The sequence below is a fragment of the Podarcis muralis genome, chromosome 17 (genome assembly GCF_964188315.1).
Source record: "Podarcis muralis chromosome 17, rPodMur119.hap1.1, whole genome shotgun sequence".
Lineage (NCBI taxonomy): Eukaryota > Metazoa > Chordata > Lepidosauria > Squamata > Lacertidae > Podarcis > Podarcis muralis.
In genome coordinates this window covers 11,425,492-11,448,811 of record NC_135671.1, presented here as the reverse complement: position 1 = coordinate 11,448,811, position 23,320 = coordinate 11,425,492, and the positions used below count along the sequence as shown (strand labels likewise).

The following is a 23,320-nucleotide window of genomic DNA, read 5'->3' as shown; positions in this document are numbered from 1 at the left end:
CACTTTGAATTAGGCTCAGAAGCCTACAGGTACTAATTGCATTAGTACCGTACTAATTGCATTGACAAAGCAATCAATTAGAGCAATTAACATCGCCTTCTAACTTCCTCCAGCCCCTCTATCTAGTTGTAAAACAGAATTGGTAAGTTTCCTAGCATACTAGCATTAGGGAATAAAGTTAATAGTTGCCCATCTAGGGTCAAGATCCTTTGGCTTTCGGCTGGGTGGAAGCAAATAAAGCGAAGTTGGATAGACAGCAAGCAGAGAGACTGTGATATTTACTCAACATTATGTATCAATAAGAAACTGGACAAGGAGGATGCAATTTTCCATCATTTCCATTGATTTTGTTACTTACGTAGGTGAACCCACAGAAATTGTTGACTATGGATTGCTGTAATCTGTTGGGGGGGGGTAATAACTGGGACCCCTGTTTTTCCATCACATTAATTTGGAGCATTCCAACAATGTTTATATTTCCATGTCCATTGCAGCACTCTTGTTCCATTCTTCTCATATCTTTATGTTATCTTTAGTCTTCTTCTCATCCAAGATGCCAAGGTCTCACATGATGGTCAATGACACCTAGCACAAACTTCCAGCAAACCTACACATAGCATCACAGACTTGAACCTTTCATCCATTTGGCTTGATGTTTGCTGTAGTTAATGGTTCTGCGAACCTAGCAAGGTCCAGGTTAGCATAATGCAGTGTGTTCTGTTCTGTTGTATAATAATATTGTTAGTTGCTTTAAAGTTTAAACTTTGTTAAAAGGTGGGGAAATAACACTTGATAGTTCAGTGTCTTTGTGCCATCCCACATTGCCTTGCCATCCTTTCACAAGTATCTTCACTGCAGTAAAAGTCAAATGCAAGTGAATTGGTATGACAAGGGCTGGTGCTGTGATGTTTTCATTGTAACAGCTGTATGTGATCTTATATTTGTATATATTTTAATTCTACTAATGCTTAATTGTTTAAAAAGGTGGGGTGTGACATGTGGGCCTAGTTGACCTCCTGGGAGTGAAAAATGAAAACATAAAAGTGGAAATAAAAGCAGTCTGGTAAATATGAATTGAGGGTATGGCTGTCCTTTCATCTATTTCCCCTGGGCTCATCCTCCATCACCCACAGTCCCCTTTTTCTTCTCCAACTACACCCCTGTTACCATCACCCAACTCCCAAAAGACCAGGAGGGAATTAGAATGGGCAGCTGTCATTATCATTTTTCTGCCTTTTCATTGTACAGAACAAATGGCAGCTGTTCTCCGTCTTGCACTAAGTCCCCAGAGAATAGTCTTAAGTCAGGAAGAAAGAAAAAGAAATCGCCCTTCCACGCTGTTACGGAAGTTGTGCATTGACTGTCTCTTCCTTAACCCTCCACACAAGATTCAGGAAAGGCAGAGTCTATGATGCACACAAAAACTTCAAATTTAGGTATATAGTCAAAATTAGGCTTGAACCTGCAAAAATCAAGTAAGCAAATGCCTAACTACACAGCCTCTGTGTGAGCCTTTCTATAAATGGAAAGGCTTCAACATACTGTATCTAAATCACATTTGAAAACTGGAATCCTCGCTTTCTAGATCATATATGTGAGTGTGACCTTGAGTGAAATAGCCAGGTGTGCATACATATTTTGGAAGAAGGTGTCACATATCAGAACGATAAGTATCTTAAATTCCTTGTATTAGTAGCAGCAGAGTAAATTAATAATACTGCAGTTACCCAGCTGATGGCATAAAATTGTACTATGCCATTTTGAATAACTAGGCGATACTTTATACACACATGTCATGTGATACCATTCAAAGTGTCATTGTACCCCACTCCCATTTAGAAATTTACTAGAAATAGCTGCCATCAATTATCCTTTTTCATTGTTTTAGTGATGCTTTATTTGCCTTTGTGCATTGCAGATATGTACGGATGCATTTCCCTTCAGTTTGCAATACAGTCGTTTTTATTTTGGAACAGAAAAAAAGAGTCTTTCCCAACAGCTGACAGCAAGGCAAAATGGTGTTTCCAATAGGGCAATGTTTCAAGTTGATGTGTAGCTGTGCATTTATTCCGCAGTATGCAGCTAGAAAGATATAAATGGAAGCTTTTATGCTTTGAACATTTGCAGTCTTGCTAATGGAAATGCAATAGATTTTGCTGCAGAAACCTAACTCGGAATCAATACTGATGCAGTGAACCAGCTGGTTCAGCAGTGGAGCATGTATCTATAGAAAGAGATAGAACCCAGCTATACAGGCTCCTGGAGTCCATATTAATTTGGGATAACAAGGCTCAACCAAGCTTGGAAAGCAGTTTTGGCCCCACCCATTTCTTAGTATGGCCTCATTGATGGACGAGATGGGGGAGTGGGAATTGAGGGGGGGGGGACTTCACTATTCCATAAATCACTGAGGGTTAGTGCATGTGACGTTAGGAGCAATGTAGTTTCTGGATACAGCTGAATAATGCTTTGGTAATTGTGCTTGCCGTGTTCTATCTATCCTGCAACTATTCCTATACTATATCTAGCACCAGCACAGCATAATGAATGACGAATATCAGAGGTCAGCAAAAGTTAAACATTTGTTCACAAACCATGCATGTAATTATAGGAAACTGGCAACTATTTCTAGTCAGTATATATATATATATATATATATATATATATATATATATATATATAAAACAAGCTTTGTTCACAAGTTTTGTCACCATCCCATGATCATTCTCAGTGCTGCAGTAGTCTGGTTTTTGGTTTTTTGTTTTACTCCCTATGCTCTCACAAGCTAATTGCGTATTGACTGATGCTTCAGTTAGCTCTTGACTGCTGCTAAATTCCTAAAGGCTATCCAATGGATTATCTTGAATGGTTGAGGTCTATGACAACTGATTGTCTTGGGGTATGTTTGTATGTAATGCATGATAGTTGGCCACTTGACTTGCAGAGCATTGGGGACACATCCAGCCTACATATGAATTCTTATATGTAGTAATGGGACCAAGACTTGTTTTCCACAAAAGGTAGGTCACCAGTGTGATACCCACAGATGTACAAGGGTTCACAGAAGCCTTCCTTAAGGCCCCTGCTCCTGATGAAATTAGATTTGAAAGAAGCATTCTTTGGAAGCCAATAGAATAGGTTGTGGTGTTGGTGTCGTGCCCAGGACAGTATCTGGTTTGCAAATATGCCCCCCAGGTATGGAAAATCCTGATGCAGACTCTTGATGGGTGTCTAATCCACTCCTATGATTACTTAAAAAAAAAAAGATCCACTAGGAGGCAGTTCAGGCCAAAATAGAGTACAGATATAAGTCACTGACAACCACATTATCAAGGGGTGGAATTCAGTGTGGCAATAAGGCAACATTTCATCAGTACATGGAGTTCTCCTTGTGCAACAGAATGGTCTCATCCCCCCCATCCCTCCATGCACCCCTTAAATCTCTTCTGGGGGTTCCCCAACACTTTTGAGCAGATACTGGGGAGGGTGAGGGGTGTGCATGGGGAGAGGGGGAAATACTGTTACACAAGCTAGGTTAGTAGGTCTCTTAAGCTTCTGTTCTCTTACATTGGAGAAAGTAAATATAGGCCTTGATAGGACAGCACATTTTGCTAGTTATGGATAATGGTAGTTGCTTGTAAATGTTACATCGGCTCATATCTCATCCTGGAAATTTCGCCATCAACAATTCACAGTATTTTAACTTAGCACACTTGTTGACAAAGTTATTGATGCCCAGTAAGGCATATTGACATCATTAGATAAACAGCATCTAAGAAATTGATGTCCCCTTGTGATATAGGCCCCACAAAATAGACATAAACAAACATTAATCTTCAGTTTTACTGGCACTATATTAATGATCTTTCATACTTTATAATATTTTTTCCCTCTTCTACTAACTGTATATGACTTTTTCTCAACAATTTGTACATTGGTGATTCATGGGATATGGTTTTCAATCATTTGGTAGCAGATCATTTTTGAGATAAAGGGAAACCAGCAATGGCTCATTCATGTAGTATACAGTGGCATGCGACATGCGACATGCAAAACAAATCCCAGCTCTGATTAGAGTCTTTGCTGTTACTCTTTCACCAGTCAATTAATTCTGATGATGAGACACATCAAAGGGGAATAGAAGGCACCAGGTATATGCAAATGTTTCTCAACCACACAAACCCAGAGTCTTAAAATGGCTTGATTTTTCTAAGGTCTTAGCTGAAATCTACATGAAGGTACTAGAACTAGGTCTCTGCTGTGATGTTTACAGTTTTTTCACAACAGCTAAGTTAGACTGCTGACAAAGATGGTATTTTGAAAGTGAGGGATTTTTTCCCCATTAAAAAAATGGCAGTCCCTAACCTGTGGAGGTACAGAGGTACAGCTGGCATCCTCATTATGCAGTTTTTGTCATATGCAGAAGACTTGCCACATTTAACTTCTGAGATGTATATACAGCTTACACAGGGGTTCTGTTCCATATATAACATGAAAATTGTGTATACCCAAACCCTTATAGCTTCCCCATGAAGGACAGGTGAAGGGGAGAGTGGGAGCATTCCCAGCACTCACAGATCCAGTGCACTGTGTGGGCCTTGCCCAGCAAGCAAGGCAGAGGGCTTAAAAGCTCTCCACTTTGCTGGGGACTTGCACAGTTTCAACCAGCCTGCCTTCAGTCATGTGTGGTGGAAATCATGCAAGACAAATGTGCATAAGATGAGGGATTGCTGTACAGCCCACCCCATTAGTTTGACTCTAATTTGTTTTAATTAATTTTAGTATTGTATTTTTGCATTATTGTCATCTTATAGTGAAGGGCAGGTAAGAAATCTGATGATGATAATCACAATGATAATCAGGAGTTCATAGGCAAGTCGGAAGTTCGGAAATCTGGACCAAAATGAGAAGACAGGCTGGTTAGTCAAGATTCCAAATCCTGAAAGTGAGGGAGGTTGGTGGTAGGACTTTCAGGACCACGGACAGAGCCCAGGCAACAAACTTGGTGTTCCAAGGAAGGCTCCCTGCACTCCCTAAGCCTGGCTACATCTTTCAGACTCTTCCTTCAGGCAGGAGCCAATAAAAGAGAGATAATTTATGACCTTAAAACTCATGAGTTAATTGACTTCTTTTTGAAATGTGATTTCTATTCTGTGCTAAATATCCGAGAAATGAGATTCCTCACTTTTCTTTGTAAGACTTCTATTAATCTTTCTCACCCCACCCTTTCTCAGTTTTTAATTAACTGTCATTCATGCAAAACTGGTGTTATTGACTTCACAAATTTGTTGTATATCCTTTAACCACAATTAGACAGTATAAGCTCCTGGTGACTTTACCAGATGTGCAAAGCGATGCTTTTATAGAGGCCTGACTTCCAGGGGGAGGAATAAATTGTGAATGATGTACATTTAGCTTGATTACTTAGTTAAAAGAGCATTAGAAAAGAGAAGGCATATTTGGTGAATGCATCAGAGATTCAGGATGAATTAAAACATTCTGTTCATTTAGCAAATCATTCTAGGTACCATTTGGTAATCCAACATGTGGACTGTCACACATGTTCAAATATGATGATATTGGGCAGATTCCCAGCAGCAGAAGCCAAGCTAATATTTGCACATCACATTTTGGCTACTGCCTATTAAATGCCGCTTATGTATATGTACATTTATTTGAAAATGTATATAATTTTGTATAACATTAGGATAAGCTATTCAATGTTTATTTATTTTATTTATTGAATATTAAAGCCTGCATTTTCATGTAAAATGGCAATGGCAGCTAACAACAATAAAAACAACCAATATTACAATGAATGTAGTAAGCAATAACACAGTAAAAATATTGACTACCAAGTTAAATGTAGACAAAAAGTCAGACAATGCTAACCAGCTAAAAACATATTCAGATTAAAATATATATTTAATTGTTTTGGCTTAGGTTTTTTGTTTTTGTTTGTTTATATACTACCTTTCCATAGGGAGCTGTCCCCAAAGCAGCTTACAACAAACATCTAGTTATCAAAATATAAAACAGTGTGGTGGGGGAGAAAAAAACAGCATACAGAATTTACCAATTCTAGGGTTTTAATAGGTCATAAGATTTTATGGTATCTATATTTGTAATATATTTTTGTCAGTGTTTGTTCTTTGATGCTATGGCCTGTTGGCTATGCAAATAAAGTCTATTGATTGATATGACAAAACAATTTAAAAATATAGAATAAATTAAATATTACAAAAGGAAATGATCCAGGTTTAATACATAAGTATAGTGCAAAATTAAAGTTACCTCCTTCCTAAAACTGGTAATGCCAGTCAGCAGCCTTGCTGCAGCATTCTGAACCAGCCTAAGTTTCTGAGCAGCCGTCAAAGTCATCTCCATCATGACAAAAGATGACACCTCTAGGAATGATGTAGTTGGTACAGCAGCCTCAGATGGGCGAAAGTGTTCGGGCCACTGCCGAAGTATTCTGGCCAGTTCCAAACTTGCAGGAGTTCATTCAGGAATGCATACAAACTATAAAGTTGATTTTTTAAAAAATGCAATCCATCTAAAACACAATAAATTCCAATTCTTTGAAGTACATTTCTACTGATCAGGAGCTTTTCTGTCTTATCCAGAGACAACACATCCATTACTGACACCAAACAGCTATTCAGAAAAATGAACATTTTCCTTGGATTTTGATGGAGAGGCAGATGGTTATCTGCATACGATGACACGAAAGTCCAGGCAGCCTACCTGATCAGTTTTATGTAGATGCTAAAATACCACACAAATATACTGAAAAGAGGAGAAAGAAGAACACTGGGATTTAGGTTTTAGGAGAAGTAAGCTCTGGATTAGAGAATGAGAGAAGGGATCAAGAGAAACGTGAATTGAGGATCTGGCACACAAACATCATGACAATCAGTTAAACTATCAGAAGCTATTTGCATCGGATGCAAAACCAGCCCTAGTTTTACCCCACCACCCCTTTCCACTGTGGTTGACTTCCTCAGGTAGCATAGTATGTGATAATTTTATGTTTCCCATGCTATTTTTTACTGTGTGGAGGGAAAGATAAAACTCTCAGGCATCGCCTAACTCTGTCTCTTTGTTCTAGCCTAGATTCAGCAAGGTGCATGGAGAATAATTTTGTACTACCAAATAAACTTTAGTTTCTTTTCTCACACGCCATCACTAATGAAGTTCCAGCTACAACACATGATTTATTGAGCACCAGGAAAAGGAATTCACCCTCCATTACTATACCACCCCCCTCTGTCATTACATCATTATATTTCCTTCATATCTCCTCTGTCAGAACATTCCAAGCCCTGACATTACTTTAGTACCTTGCAGGGAATCAACTTAGTTTCATTGCTAATAGAATTTTGCAAGATATCAATAACAATATTCCCAATTTGTAGATCCTTCATCCGTGTAATTTTAGTGATCTATGGCTATAGGTATATTCCATTATGTTTAAAGAGAAGCAGTATTTCAGGATCAAAGAAGCAATCAATATGTTAGCACAAAGTATTTTTCAATGCTAGTTAACTGGAAATTGATGTATAGATCCCTCTTTGTGTTAATAAAAATGGGAACAATAACACAAAAGTATTGCTAGTAATTTTCAACATTAAAAGACCACAGAATGAATGAATTATATATATATATATATATATATATATATATATATATATATATACACACACACACACACACACACACACACACACACACACATACAGTGTGTGTGTGTGTGTGTGTGTGTGTGTGTGTATATATATATATATATATATATATATATATATATATATATGTTCATTTGCTGTCATTGGGGTATGGAATATAGTTAACATGTATTGAGGTAAAACTTGTGTTACATTATAAAGTTGTGTGTGTGTGTGTGTGTGTGTGTGTGTGATGAAGGTCATGAGGCAAAAATGTTTGAAACCTTCATTCATGCTTTTAAATGCCCATTTTCCTGATCACTGATTATCATGTTGTTTTACTTTAGTTTAAGCCACAAATACTCAAAATAGGCAAGAATGGTAGATGTGCGGGGGGGGGGATGTGGGTTAGTAAAATATTGTACCTTTGTGGTCAAAATGTACGCAAAAAGACTCACCTTTACTTTCAGATGTCATCTGCAATTTCCCCAGGGTATTTGACTCTCAGGATTTTTATTTTTATTTTGACTCTGTTTTCAGAAATTGATTTGTTGGATGCAGTTCAAACAACAAAAAGTCAGAGCTGAATATTGACATAGTTAACTATGTAGGTTAGATGATATATCTCAGTACCTGACACTGCAGTAGCTGAAGCCCAAAGTGATAAAACAGGTACCATTTTCAAGAGTAGGGATGTACATGGAATTTGATGGTTTCAATCTGATCAAGCTTTTCCCACATCACACCACCTCCTGCATCAAGTGCCCAGTTAAGAGCATGCTGGGGCGTGGAACAGAAAATATAGCAGCATTTGAATAGTGGAGAGTTAAGCTCATGAACTTCATTAACATTATGATGCATTGTGCCATTTTCTCATGAGAAAGATAGATCATCACCACTGCTAAAGAAGAGGGCAGGAGGTAATGAAGTTGCTTAAATGACTATAGTTAAGATTCCTGATGGTTTCTCTGCATCTACAACTATACAGTGGTACCTCGTGTTACAGACGCTTCAGGTTACAGACACTTCAGGTTACAGACTCCACTAACCTGGAAGTAGTACCTCGGGTTAAGAACTTTGCTTCAGGATGAGAACAGAAATCGTGCGGCGGCAGCAGGAGGCCCCATTAGCTAAAGTGGTACTTCAGGTTAAGAACAGTTTCAGGTTAAGAACGGACCTCCAGAACAAATTAAGTTCTTAATCTGAGGTACTACTGTATATTACTACCACTATTAATTAGGGGATACATAGCACAATATTCTGGATATCAGAGAATTGTTCGAATCAAAAATAGATTTAGAATATAACTTTAATTGGATTTCTTAGCTGTATTGATAACAGTAGGATAGGAATCTTTTTGGTTGCACCAAGTTTTTCCCTGTTAGAAGAAGGAAGGGATAAAATATATAATCTGCACTATTTTAGAGCCTACATGTCAATCAGTAGGACTTCAACTACAATTTGAAAACATTTCGGGGGAGGCCCATAGCTCAGTGGGACAGCACATCCTTTCATGCAGCCCCAGCATCTCCAGAGAGAGAGTCCTGCTGGAAAATTGCCCTTCAGTGTCAACCACATAGGGCTAGATGGTCCATTGATCTCTCTCATTGTAAAGCAGCTTTATATGTTCCCATGTTTCATTCAAATACAGAGATTATTGATTTGGGCGGGGGGTTGGCTTGTATTTTATAAACTAGAGGAATGCTCGTGGAGCTTGGCATTTAGAGAATAGTACTGATCTGGGTTCCAGCTCAGGCTCTGTTACCCCACCCTTCTGTCCACAGATTCTTTTGGTCAGGTTCTCTGTGATCATAGCATTTTTCATTATTGTTGTTGTTGTTGTTTAGTCGTTTAGTCGTGTCTGACTTTTCGTGACCCCGTGGACCAGAGCACGCCAGGCATTTCTGTCTTCCACTGCCTCCTGCAGTTTGGTCAGACTCATGCTGGTAGCTTCGAGAACACTGTCCAACCATCTCGTCCTCTGTCGTCCCCTTCTCCTTGTGCCCTCCATCTTTCTCAACATCAGGTTCTTTTCCAGGGAGTCTTCTCTTCTCATGAGGTGGCCAAAGTACTGGAGCCTCAGCTTCAGGATCTGTCCTTCCAGTGAGCGCTCAGGGCTGATTTCCTTCAGAATGGATAGGTTTGATCTTCTTGCAGTCCATGGGACTCTCAAGAGTCTCCTCCAGCACCATAATTCAAAAGCATCAATTCTTCGGTGATCAGTCTTCTTTTTCACTATGCTATATAGCCAATATGCTCAGTCCCTACGCATTCCCATCTGTTAACCTAATCTTTTTTCTCTTTGCTCACATCACACTTTTCCTATACCCCCATTTCTCAATTTGGAATTATCCCAGAGGTTTGCCCACAAAACTTAGATTGTGCACATCTCATTTTAAGCTACCCCAGGGCTATTTTGCACAAACAATATATTCTGGACTGCACTGCTTGAGAACTAGAGGCTGGGCAATTACAAGTTTGACTGCTCCCCCTTACTACTTTTTTTATTTTAAAAAAGCTCAGTTTATATAGAAAAAGAACCTATTCTCCTTAAAATATGAGGGGATTTTTTTTCCTATGGGAACTTTGGAATGAGTGATTCCACCTTAGGCATTTTCTGCATTAATCCTCAATTTTCCAATTAAATGTGGGTCCTAAAACATACTGTTTTATATTAGCCATCATGTCAATACTGTAATACAGTATGCAACTTCCTTCTTAAATAGTGAGACAGTACTGTGACTGACAGTAGTGCCAGCACAAACATTCAGTATTCATGAAGAGCAGCATAAACACCCCTTCATTTCATTTGTTACCAGTTTACCTTGAGAGACAGAAAAACATGCAATCCAGCTGCAAAATTAGCTCAAATGGTTTTATCCTGCTTAATTTTAATGCACAGCCTACAAGGGTAATTGATCTCACAATTGTTCTTTTCTCTCCAAGCCTCCTGCAGTCTCACTTGACTTGGTTAATTTTAACGCACAATTAACGACACTACGATTAAGAGAGGCGTTCAAGAAACATGAATGAAATGCCGAAGGGTTCTGGAAAAATCTTTTCAGATGAACGTTCATGGGAAAGGTGTCAGTTAAGAGTAACAGTCATTGGAAACAATACTGTAATGCAACTAGGAATTGTCCTTTGTTCACAAATGAGTAAAAAGGTAAAGGACCCCTGACAGTTAAGTCCAGTCGCGAATGACTCTGGGGTTGCAGCACTCATCTTGCTTTACTGGCCGAGGGAGCCGGCGTTTGTCCTCAGACAGTTTTGCTGGGTTATGTGGCCAGCATGACTAAGCTGCTTCTGGCGGAACCAGAGCAGCGCACGGAAACGCCGTTTACCTTCCTGCCGGAGCGGTACCTATTTATCTACTTGCACTTTGACGTGTTTTGAACTGCTAGGTTGGCAGGAGCTGGGACCAAACAATGGGAGCTTATCCCATTGCAGGGATTTGAACCGCCAACCTTCCGATTGGCAAGCCTAAGAAGCTCAGTGGTTTAGACCACAGCACCACCCGCGTCCCACCACAAATCCCTAGCTGGAGGCTAATAAAGTTTTGGAATGTAAACTCACCGCAGTTTTGTTACATAGAACGAATTACATGAAGGAGCACTTTTTCAGTACCTTCTGAGCCGGACTTTGGAATCATTGGGAGAGATTCTGCCTATGGAACTCCCTCCCAGGTAAAATCAGGTGGTTCCCCACTCCAGCTATGTTCAGGTGCAATGTGAAAACTCACCCATTTGCCCAGTCTTTTGAGGAGAGATTGATGCTATGGGGGTATTTTTTCCTGTTGTTTTTGAGGATGATTTATTTTTATTTTTCAAGATTAGTGTAGTGTTTTATGGTAGCCATCATGTGATCCTGATTGGGAAGAAGGGTGGGATATAAAACTGAATAAATCTGTATTGCAGAATTTGTGCTTTATTTATTTATTTTTTCAAACAGTGCTAGACAAGCGTGACTCAAAAGCCTTCAGATCAGACATATGCTGTTTGACATTCTGAAGGTAGGCGAAGCTGCCTGTCTGCTCCTAAATACAGTTGGCTTTTTGAATTATGCATTAGGCTATAATATGGGGACAGCACTTCATATTCTTCTTGGGGGGTGATGATGGAAAGAAGGGGGAGGTACGAGATATACTGCCACTTTTCATTTTTTATGTGTTAGCTGGGTTAAAAGCAACCCTTGAATTGTGTCATTTTTTTCCCTGGGCCTAACTATTTAATCATCTAAGAGAATATCAGCCTGAGTTTTGTGGTAAGATTTATTATGCCCCTAACTGTCAGCAAAGTGCTTGCTTCAACCGAGCATTGGGAAGTACTCCAGTTTAGAACACTAATGGGCTTCAGTCTCAGAGAAAAAAATAGTGTTAGTGATTGAAATGTCACTGCAGAGTTAGCCCTTCGAGCTGCATGCTAAATGGGACTGAGATCTTGGAGAGATTGGTCTCTCCTTCTCCCTGAGATATTTGTGAGCGATATACCACCAAATGGTATAATGGCAGAGGAGCTTTTATTTATCCTTGTTTTAGAAGTAGCAGGTTTTTGCCTTCATATGCAAATAAAATAATACTATGTTCTGGACATCATTTTATTGTCATTATTAGTTTGCACAGATTGGTACAGGTCAGAAAAGACTTAACAAATTTCCAAATACTGGGAAGCAAACCAGCAACGCCACTGGGAATAGAATGAATGCTTCAAATCAGACTGAGTGCCGTTCTGCTCCATCCCTAATCCAAGCAATCTTAGTGAGAGACTAATATCAGTCTGTGTAAAACATAGGAAAATATTCCCTTTTCATCAATATTGGCTTGACAGAGAAGCCATTAGGTAGGAGTATGGAAAAAGGTGGCTGTTTCCATGGCATGAAGACACTGAGAACCCTCTCTCTTAGCTTTGTCCTTGACTGATTTTGTCATTGCTTTGGTCCATTTAATAACTCTGGTGCACTGCAAGTATGTTGCCATCCCTCAGAAATTGAGGAGAGGAAGCTAGAAATGAGCCTTTCTTCCTCTGCCAGTTTGCCTCTTAATAATCATAGCTGCCATTGCATCCCATTTAATTGTTCCTGCTGCCATGAGCAAAAACAGTCACGAAACACTTGCCTCAGCTAGAAATTCGGGATTGATTTGATTAAGCTTGTACTCTATCGAAACACACTTTCGCTAGGCTGCAACAAGGTTTGGGACAATAAAATTGCCATGACTTTCCCTGTGTAGATTCCATATGATGTCAGGAAGAGAAGCTGTAAAAGCTGCCTCTAGGCTTCTGTCACGATCCCAAGATCAGCAGTGACCCAGACACATAGACTGAGGTGCCATTGTTGCTGACCGAGGAGACATAGGGTTTAAGAACTAGATATCGCTACGACCTCCACTGCTAGGTCCCCAGAAACTGCAGCCCTTGAGCCCATTACCATCAAAGAGCCAGCATACTCCCTGCCAAGGACCTTTTGCACTCTGCAGTGCTAGTGTGACAATGTAGGCAATGTGGCTGCTTGTGGAAAGTTGACAAAATGCTAGGCTCTAGGTTGGGAAGGCTCTGACCTCAACAGGGAAGTAGAACCTGAAAGGTGTGTAGTATAAAATGGATCACTTGAGAAGGAAAGTGTTGAGCCCTGAAGCTGAGCTCTGTCCGGGGTCCTGAAAATTCTACCACCAACCTCCCTTGCTTTCAAGAATTCTAATCTTCACTGAATCCTGCATTCCATGAATCTCATTCTAGTTCAGACTCCTCACTGGATTTTTAACCTCTAGTCTGTGGGCTCCAATTTACCAAGACAGCTGCAGGAACGCAGAAATAATACATCATAGTATATTCAAGCTAGGGAAACTTCAGTCTTCCATCCATGTTGAGAAAGTGCTGTATGACTAGTTATAAATGTTATATGCACCCTGTGTACTTTCCTTGCACATTTAGCCCTTTGCTCCAACATAAGAGTTATCTAATCAAGAAAAGTCAAAAATTTTCCATTGTTGCTGCTTTTCAAGGGAAAAATTTTTTTTGTTCTGAATTAGTCCTGTATTTTTTCAGTCCCTGTGTCTCTCTGTCAACCCCCGTAAGAAGTGTCAGACATGCTCAAAGATATGAGTTGTGAATTGTATTTCTAATCAAGAGAAATTGTTGTTTTCTGTATATCTCTCATGCTAAATAGAAGGCTTGCACAGGAGGCAATAGATCAAGGATGGGGAATCTGTGCTCCTCTATAGGTTGTTGGACTCCAGTTCCCATCCACTGTAGTCAGCATCTATTCATCTATTGCAGAGATAGGGATGGCAACAGCTAGATGATTCATTGGTCTTCATCCCTGAAATAGATCATTATAAAATTATTGTCAGAAATGGCCGCTTCCCCAATTTTCCTTGTTGCAGCCAGAGTATGAGCCTACACAGAGCTTGGAGAAGATCAGAAGCCTACAGTGAACAGTGCACAGCAAGTTCAGGTGGCTAAGGCAAGGTCAGATTGTACATCATCTGGGACAACTATCTGTACAATCTCACAAAGAAGGCGGCTGTTACCTAAATAGAAGTCTGAGCACCTAAATAGCATAGCCTGCCTATTCAGTGCCTGCCTATTCACCCACTCATTCACTGATAGCAAATGGGAATGAATGCAATTATGAGGGTAGAGAAATAAAGGAGGTATGAATTCTGGTTACCTAACCGAAGAGTGTGAATCCTCTGTTTTGAGGGGAACAGAGCAAGCTTCCTTGGAGTAAAACGAGGGCCAGCTTTGAGATCTGTGGATTCCCACCGACTCATTTTTCTAAAGGCCTCATCTGCCTCCAGTTCATCGACTTTGTGACGTAGCAAAATATCTTATTGAAGTTGTCACACATTTGAAAGAGATATATTAATGATAACATAAACTGTAAATGAAAAACAGATTGTGTTGGTGCATTTGGCCTACCTGCACCTTCAGAACCAAGAATAGTAGGGTTGGGTCTCTAGATTGTGGTAGCAGCTGTTTACCAGCTCCATCTGGTATGCTGGATGAGACCCTACCTGCCCACGGACTGTCTCGCCAGAGTGGTGCATGCTCTAGTTATCTCCCGCTTGGACTACTGCAATGCGCTCTACGTGGGGCTACCTTTGAAGGTGACTTGGAAACTACAACTAATCCAGAATGCGGCAGCTAGACTGGTGACTGGGGGCAGCTGCCGAGACCACATAACACCGGTCTTGAAAAACCTACATTGGCTCCCAGTACGTTTCTGAGCACAATTCAAAGTGCTGGTGTTGACCTTTAAAGCCCTAAACGGCCTCGGTCCAGTATACCTGAAGGAGCGTCTCCACCCCGATCGTTCTGCCCAGACGCTGAGGTCCAGTGCCGAGGGCCTTCTGGCGGTTCCCTCATTGCGAGAAGCAAAGCTACAGGGAACCAGGCAGAGGGCCTTCTCGGTAGTGGCGCCCGCCCTGTGGAATGCCCTCCCATCAGATGTCAAAGCGATAAATAACTACCTGACATTCAGAAGACATCTTAAGGCAGCCCTGTTCAGGGAAGTTTTTAATCTGTGATATTTTAGTGTATTTTTGGTTTCTATGGAAGCCGCCCAGAGTGGCTGGGGAAACCCAGCCAGATGGGTGGGGTACAAATAATAAATTATTATTATTATTATTATTATTATTATTATATCTCAGCAATTGCATCCTACCTATCCTTAATTGCTGTCTCTTGAGTTTTGGAAATGTTAACCAATAAGAAACGTCTTGAGAGCCAGTGTGGTGTAGTGGTTAAGAGCGGTAGTCTCGTAATCTGGGGAACCGGGTTCGCATCTCCGCTCCTCCACATGCAGCTGCTGGGTGACCTTGGGCCAGTCACACTTCTTTGAAATCTCTGAGCCCCACTCACAGAGTGTTTGTTGTGGGGGAGGAAGGGAAAGGAGATTGTTAGCCGCTTTGAGACTCCTTAAAGGGAGTGAAAGGCGGGATATCAAATCCAAACTCTTCTTCTTCTTCTTGAGTATAATAAGTCATTCAGTTCTTCAACCTTTGGGTGACCTTGGAGTAAACGGAAAGGAATTACCATCATAAATATACAATCCAATTATATGCAGCTGATGTATTTTCTACTGTCTCTCCAGTTGGTGTTTATTTTCAGGCCTCCTGCACTGTACTGCTTCAGCTGAGCAGGGTTTTATCTCCTTTTAAGCATAACCAAAGATTGCTGATCTGAAAAATAAATGTTTAGGGTGGGGTATATAAACTGTTGTGCCAACAAAATGTTATTGTTGTTATTACTAATTATTATTATTTGCCCACCCCTCCACTCTAAGGTCCCAGTTGCAACAATTAAAGCACAATATTAAAAAACAGTTTAAAACAACTTAGTCACAGGCATAAGACGGGTCCTTATTACTCAAGCAATGATATCAGGAGATTGACAAGTCAAGCTTGTTATAATATATATTTAGCCACCCATGCCTGGGCATTGGTTTTGCATCTAAACATTGGAGCTACAAACTTTCAGTGGTACATGACTGGCTAATTCTATGCCCTCAGGTACTATGATAATGTACCTGTTAGCCCTTGTTAGCAAAATGTTTTACAGAATTTGCAGATCCCTTCCTGATCATTTTTTTGCAGTTGCTCTGACAATAACTCTTGTCTCATTCTGCAAACATACCCTGTATATAATTTCCGTAATCTAGGCGTGTTTCAATGCACTATTCAGTGTAGAATAGTACTGTATAGTATGTTTCCTGTAGCAGATCACAGCTAATCTGCTCTACCTTATCTTTACTTGGTGTTGCAAAGGTAGGATGCAATCCAATCAAAATTAAGCACTTCAATGACCTGGCCATGCGACGGTCATCTCCAGGCTTGACTACTGTAATTCGCTCTACGCGGGGCTGCCCTTGAAGCTGACCCAGAAACTCCAGAGGGTGCAGAATGCTGCAGCGAGGCTCCTCGCGGGGTCTCTGCCATGGGAGCATATTCACCCAGTGCTTTTCAAACTGCACTGACTCCTGGTAGAGTACAGGGTCAGATTTAAGGTGCTGCTTTTGACCTTTAAAGCCCTTCACAGCCTAGGACCCTCGTACCTACGGGACCGCCTCTCCCGGTATGCCCCACGGAGAGCCTCAAGGTCCATAAATAGCAACACCCTAGTGGTCCCAGGCCCTAAGGAAGTTAGATTGGCTTCAACCAGAGCCAGGGCCTTTTCAACTCTGGCTCCGGCCTGGTGGAACGCTCTGCCTCATGAGACCAGGGCCCTGCAGGATCTGATTTCTTTCCGCAGGGCCTGTAAGACAGAGTTGTTCCGCCTGGCTTTTGGCTTGGAGCCAATTTGATTCCCTCCCTCTCTTTCTTTTTTCCTTTCCTTCTCCACCTGCGATGAGGCTACATTTTAATATTTTAATGTTTCAATATTTTAATGTTGTATTTTAATTTTGTTTTTAAGTTGTAATCATTCAACTTGTTTTTATTATTGCTTGTTAGCCGCTCTGAGCCCGGCCTTGGCTGGGGAGGGCGGGGTATAAATAAAAATTATTATTATTATTATTATTATTATTATTATTATTTTCACTGATTTCAGTGGGGGAGTTAGGCACATGCTTGAATGAAATCAGAAAGCTTAAGGGGAAAAAACACTTTAGCGGGAGTATGTCTGTTGCTTTCAACTTTGCTGCAACCCCCACCCACATTTAACATTCTGAATGTATTAATGGGGTACTGGGGTGAAATGGAATCACACAGGAAGGAATACATCATCAAATAGCTTTAAAAAGATAATGATTTGTACTCTCTTGGGGGTTATTACTAGCAGTGTGTATTCACAAGTTAATGCCCATCTAATGTAGCCATAGTTTGTACTTCAGGATGAAAAGCTATTAACAAGCCCTTTGGAACATCCAAGAGTCTCCTACTATTTTCAGTGTTCATATGTTCCCCAGAATTAGCACAAGATTGCTGGGTACATTAAATCCAAACAGTTGAAAATTACTAAGCAACGTTTGGTTAGGAATATTGCCTACCAACAGATTTTGGACGATCACAAGTAAATCTTAAAATAAATTGTTTAAATGGCAGGAACAACCATATAAACATTGTAAAATTAGCAGCTTTGCAATGGCAGCCTGAAATATCAGGGGTAAATAAAAGCTTTTTCTTACTTTCATCTGTTCTATAATTTGCGTACGATTTATGAGACTTCTAAAAGGCATGTGGTAACTTGCACATTAGAAGGATATTGTGCGATATTCTGTATCATGCTTAAGTTATCTGATATTAGCACAAAATCACTTTGTAGTAGTAGAGAATCTTTATCAATTGCCATTGGACATGAATAAAGATGTATTTCAATTGTGGATTTGTTTTCTGATTGAATCTGGGGCAGAGGGGAGCTTTTTCAAGGCCAAAATGACATACTGCTATAAAGTAGAATGCTGTTGGCTACTGCCTCATATCAACTGGGAGCAAACAGAAGGAAAAGCATATCAAAAGCATTAATCTCTTATGGCTGCAGTCTAAAGCATATTTATCGGTCCTACCCTGTGAGACTTACTACCAAGTATAAATTTAGAATCAAGCCTTTAAAATCATCTCATTATTCCACTTTCTTTGCCAATTAAACCATAAAGTCAATAAATGGTAATGTTTATGCAATTTAACTTCTCTGCAGAAATATTTCCAGAATGGCCAAATATGCTCACCATTAAATACTTCCAAAATTCTAATTTCCACCTATCCCTATTGTTGTTATTTGGCATCTCTCCATCATCCTTATGCATGCATCTAAATAGAGTTGTGGATATTTATTTGGTTTGAGGCTTTGCTGTATTCAAATGACTTTTTGGGTGTGAGGACCTTCAACGCCTTCTCTCTCTTACACATAATCCAATAGGGAATTTTGTTCCAATTCAAATGCATGTTTGAGGGAAAACATCTATCAGATCAGGTTGGTCCACTGCAAAAGTCCACTAAACAAATTCCTCCCCACTCCCTACATTCAACTTCAGCCATGATGGAGCAAAGTGCCTACAGTTCTCAATAGTGTCATCAAAACTGTCTTTCTGTCTATAAATGTGTCCCTTGATTTATTCACCTCTTTTCACAACATACTAATGAATATTGACCAACTGTGCTCTCATATGATAATTAAGATTGCTCTCCTTGGGAAATATCTGTTTTGTAATAAAATCCCTTCTAAGAGATGGGTCTAAACTGAAGTCTTTAAGGATATTTTACAACCTATCACTAGCTGGAGTTTTAGTGTTCTAATCCATTAACACTAAGCTGCTGGAGACAAAGATCGCAAGGCCAGGTTAGTTTTAAACCTGAGCCTGCAGAGCTATTTCCTACAAAATCATGTTGTAGCTGAGCATTTATTTCAGCAGCAGCAGGATTTCCCCCCAAAGTCATGAGACTAACTGAAATGTATTGTTAAAAACAACAACGCCAAATGCTGTTTTGTTTTCTAACCTCTCAAAAAGGTATCCTATATCCAAGATACATTACTCTTGTGACTAAGCAGCTGCCTGTGAATTGCAGGTCATAGATTGCCATTTGTAATCTCTGCATCCTTGTTTCTCTGAAAGCATTTATCAGTTACAATTAGGAATAGAGGAGAAATCAGATTCAGTTCTAATTTAAACCTGAATGTATCAAATTCTCACTTTCCAAAACACGATGGAACCAAATCACAACCATCCTTTGAAATTTGCACTTACCCAAATCTTATGAAAGGGGACACAGGTTGTGCTGTGATCTAAACCACTGAGCCTTGAGCTTGCTGATCAAAAGGTCAGCGGTTCGAATCCCTGTGACAGAGTGAGCTCCAGTTGCTTGGCCCCAGCTCCTGCCAACCTAGCAGTTTGAAAGCACGCCAAAAAGTGCAAGTAGATTAATAGGTACCGCTCCAGCAGGAAGGTGAATGGAGTTTCCATGCGCTGCTATGGTGTTGCTGTTCCGTTGCACCAGAAGCGGCTTAGTCATGCTAGCCACATGACCTGGAAAAACTGTCTGCAGAGCGGACAAACGCCGGCTCCCTCAGCCTGTAAAGCAAGATGAGCGCTGCAACCCCAGAGTCGTTCATGACTAGACTGTCAGGGGTCCCTTTGCCTTTAAATCTTGTGATGCAGCTTTCCAACCAAAATGTGTATAAAAGTAATATATTAGTAAAAAAACAACAACATTAAAAATGTGTTTATTAGGAGAAATTCACACTAAAATGCTGAGGAATTTTCATGGAATTTTAAAATAAAAATTGCAAATTGCTGTAGAAAACTGAAGAACAAATTAAGATTGGAAAAATGAGATATGGAAAGAACCAACATTAACAAATCTTTTCATCCCTAAAGGTAAAGGTACCCCTGCCCATACGGGCCAGTCTTGTCAGACTCTAGGGTTGTGCGCTCATCTCACTCTATAGGCCGGGAGCCAGCGCTGTCCACAGACACTTCCGGGTCATGTGGCCAGCGTGACAAGCTGCATTTGGCGAGCCAGCGCAGCACACGGAACACCGTTTACCTTCCCGCTGGTAAGCGGTCTCTATTTATCTACTTGCACCCGGGGGTGCTTTCGAACTGCTAGGTTGGCAGGCGCTGGGACTGAACGACGGGAGCGCACCCCGCCGCGGGGATTCGAACCGCCGACCTTTCGATCGGCAAGTCCTAGGCGCTGAGGCTTTAACCCACAGCGCCACCCGCTTTTACTATAGCAAGGATAGTAACAGATTTTAACTCCAAAGTAAATAATGTATAACAGTTTAGAAAGGCGACACCTACATGATTCCAGAACTCACCACTTTCTGAAAACATTGGGGTGATCCAGGCTACATTAGTTAAATGGATATCCCTTGATTTCAATTGGAACTCATGGTCATCCTAAATCCACTTATCTGGGAATAAACCCCACTGAATTCAATAGGACTTTTGAGTAGGCATGTTTAATGCTGCACTTTTAAACTGGATCCAAACTGAATCCAAACTGCTACCCTTTGTAGGTAGTTTGTGCATTTCAACTAAGGCATTACAGAAAATATAGTATCCTTTTACCAAATAGATCAGTATTCTTTAGAGAGATACATATACAGCTAAAAGTTATCACACTACTTTACCAGCACGTAATGGCAGATTTAAATGTGTGTGAGTACCTCAACATCAGTTACTCTCTTGTTGTATTGTTTTTAAGATTGCATTGTTAGAATAATTCTTACTTACATAAATCACAAGAGCAATGAAATATGAGACTAAAATTGACTCAGCAAAAATGCTGCTATTTATCATTTTTATTTATTAAATAATTAATAATTTGCCTCTCAGTTGCCCAAACCAGCTTCCTTTACACTACCACCTTAGAAAATCTTCCCCTTCTTTCTGCTTATCGTGAGTCAATCTTCTTATTTTATTTTTTTTTTTTTAAAAAACAACCTTGAATCGGGAGACACTGAACAATGCAATGAAGTGGTTTGCAATGTTGTGTAGTGATAAGGAAAGGAAGGAAATTGCTATATCTTTCTTTGGCAAATCTCTACAAAACCTTTCCGAACAATGGCACTTGTCAGACTCTGTAAAACTAACATTCTGTGTCTGCAACAGGAATTGCTGTCGGCAGAAACCTGTAAAAGTTTGTGTTGTAACCTTCTCATTTTGTGTTATTGGTGTGGAATTGCATACTTCATATGGAATGCTGAGTATCTTAACTTCACGAAACTCTTTGACCCTCTTTCACATGTCTATAACATTCACACAAAACTGGATGGAGGGTACTAATGAAACATGTTGAAGCCACAAATGCCACTGCTGAGAGTAGTTTACACACTTAACTACCAAGCTACTACATCTGATGGGCAGTCTTGGGAAGATCATGAAATACCGTATTTTTTGCTCTATAAGACTCACTTTTTCCCTCCTAAAAAGTAAGGGGAAATGTGTGTTCGTCTTATGGAGCCAATCCAGGCTGCGCAGCTATCCCAGAAGCCAGAACAGCAAGAGGGATTGCTGCTTTCACTGCGCAGCGATCCCTCTTCTTGTTCTGGCTTCTGAGATTCAGAACTTTTTTTTTCTTGTTTTCCTCCTCCAAAAACTAGGTGCGTCTTGTGGTCTGGTGCGTCTTATAGAGCGAAAAATATGGTAATTCATTTTTCAGAGGGTTTTAAAAAAAAATTGTACATATTTGTTGTACATAGCTGTACATATAAATGTTGGCACTCAGGAAAACTCATGGGCCTTTTAGGATCCTGATCAGTGCCATTCCATTCCCCAAGCCATACTTGTTTCTCCCCACCTGAATTCTAGATACTAAAATACTATTCCTGAGAAAATATGAAATATGCATATGTCCTAATCATGGAGCCAAATATCAATAGTCAAATATTTAGTTTCACACTTGCAGGTGTTGAGCATCAGTTGGTAAATGTAAAATGGGATACTAGGAGCAGTATATAAGGGAGAAGCAATATAAAAGAGCTTATTTCCTCACTTCAACAAAAATTTGATGTAACGTTTGGACAACACCTTGTAGTTATGACGCAAGGCTTAACTATTTTAACATAGGCACTGCCAATGAAATTCAAGGAAGTCTTTATCTGGATGATTCATTGGCACAGTACTAAGGGTAGAACGTCACTGCAAATTTTAACTGTATTTCTTAGGGGGGCTTCTTCAGCTAGAAGGCAGCTGAGGAACTTCTGTAAGAGAGAAAATAATGAGGGCATATATGTAGGAGAAGAGAAAGAAATGTTTTGACACTGCAGAGTGACAGATATGGTGTAGTGCCTATCACTGGGGCCAAAAATAGGTGTGTGTGTGAAGTACATATTCAGGCTGACTTGAAATGAGGTTCTGTGTGGATTTTACAAAAACCTGCAATAGAAAAAGAATGGCCTGAATGCCTAGAACAGTAAGATGTAGGTATTTGAATTCCCCATTTGGTTTCCTTCTCTGTTTCTCTTCCCTCTACCACCTCTGATTTTTAACATGCCTGCTTAACTATAAATGGCAGAATATTATTATTATCCTTGGGATTTCATATGTAGGTCCCTCCCCGCAACATACACCTGTCTGGCAAATGTAATAGAGGTTTTGCATCCATGAATATCAGCCTAATCTAAACATGCATAATTTTTCCGAGACACCGCTGTTAATGCAGATCAGGAGCATGACATTTTGTAAAGAATAGATGCCTGGCTGGTGTAAATCAAAGCAGCTTCATCGGCAGTTAGCCGAATGGCACAGGATCTGGCCCTTAGTCTCTGCTGCTGACTCACTGCTGGCAGCCCCAGCAGCAGGAAAAGGGGGGGGAAATCTGTGATGGGAAGTTGTAGTGACATCCCATCTACTTCATCCAATAAATTCTGCAATGAAAGTAAGAGCAGGATGAGAATGAGAATGAAAGATGGGTCTGGCTGCCTTGCACTTCTCTGAATGAAATGTCTTGGGGATATCATGCTTTGGTTTTGATTACCAGCATTTCTTCTTTTAAAGCATTTGACAGAAGGTGTCCCACTCCTCTCTCCAAAGGAAGAGATTCTTCTTAACAAAAGGCAAGCCTTTCTTTGTAGTGTAATCATCCACCCCGTTTTTTTCATGTGCATATAGCTGTCATAATTTCGAATGCTACTTTGTGGGCCTTCCTCATTATTGCATGTCTTAGGAAAGCCCCGCCACATTATGATTTTAAGACATGGCATGACGCACGGAAGCAC

At 40.2% G+C, this 23,320-nt stretch overlaps 1 protein-coding gene and 1 long non-coding RNA gene across 11 annotated transcripts in view; one reads left to right on the top strand and one right to left on the bottom strand.

The window, feature by feature from the left end:
• The window catches only part of NRG1 (neuregulin 1), a 304,550-nt gene that overhangs the window by 213,929 nt on the left and 67,301 nt on the right, over nt 1-23,320 (top strand). The gene's annotated exons all lie outside the window — the stretch shown is intronic.
• Nucleotides 13,260-23,320, bottom strand: part of LOC144326010 (uncharacterized) — a 126,669-nt gene continuing 116,608 nt past the window's right edge. The window contains exon 5 of the long non-coding RNA XR_013391184.1: nt 13,260-13,979. This is a non-coding gene — a long non-coding RNA (uncharacterized LOC144326010). The remainder of the gene's footprint in view (nt 13,980-23,320) is intronic.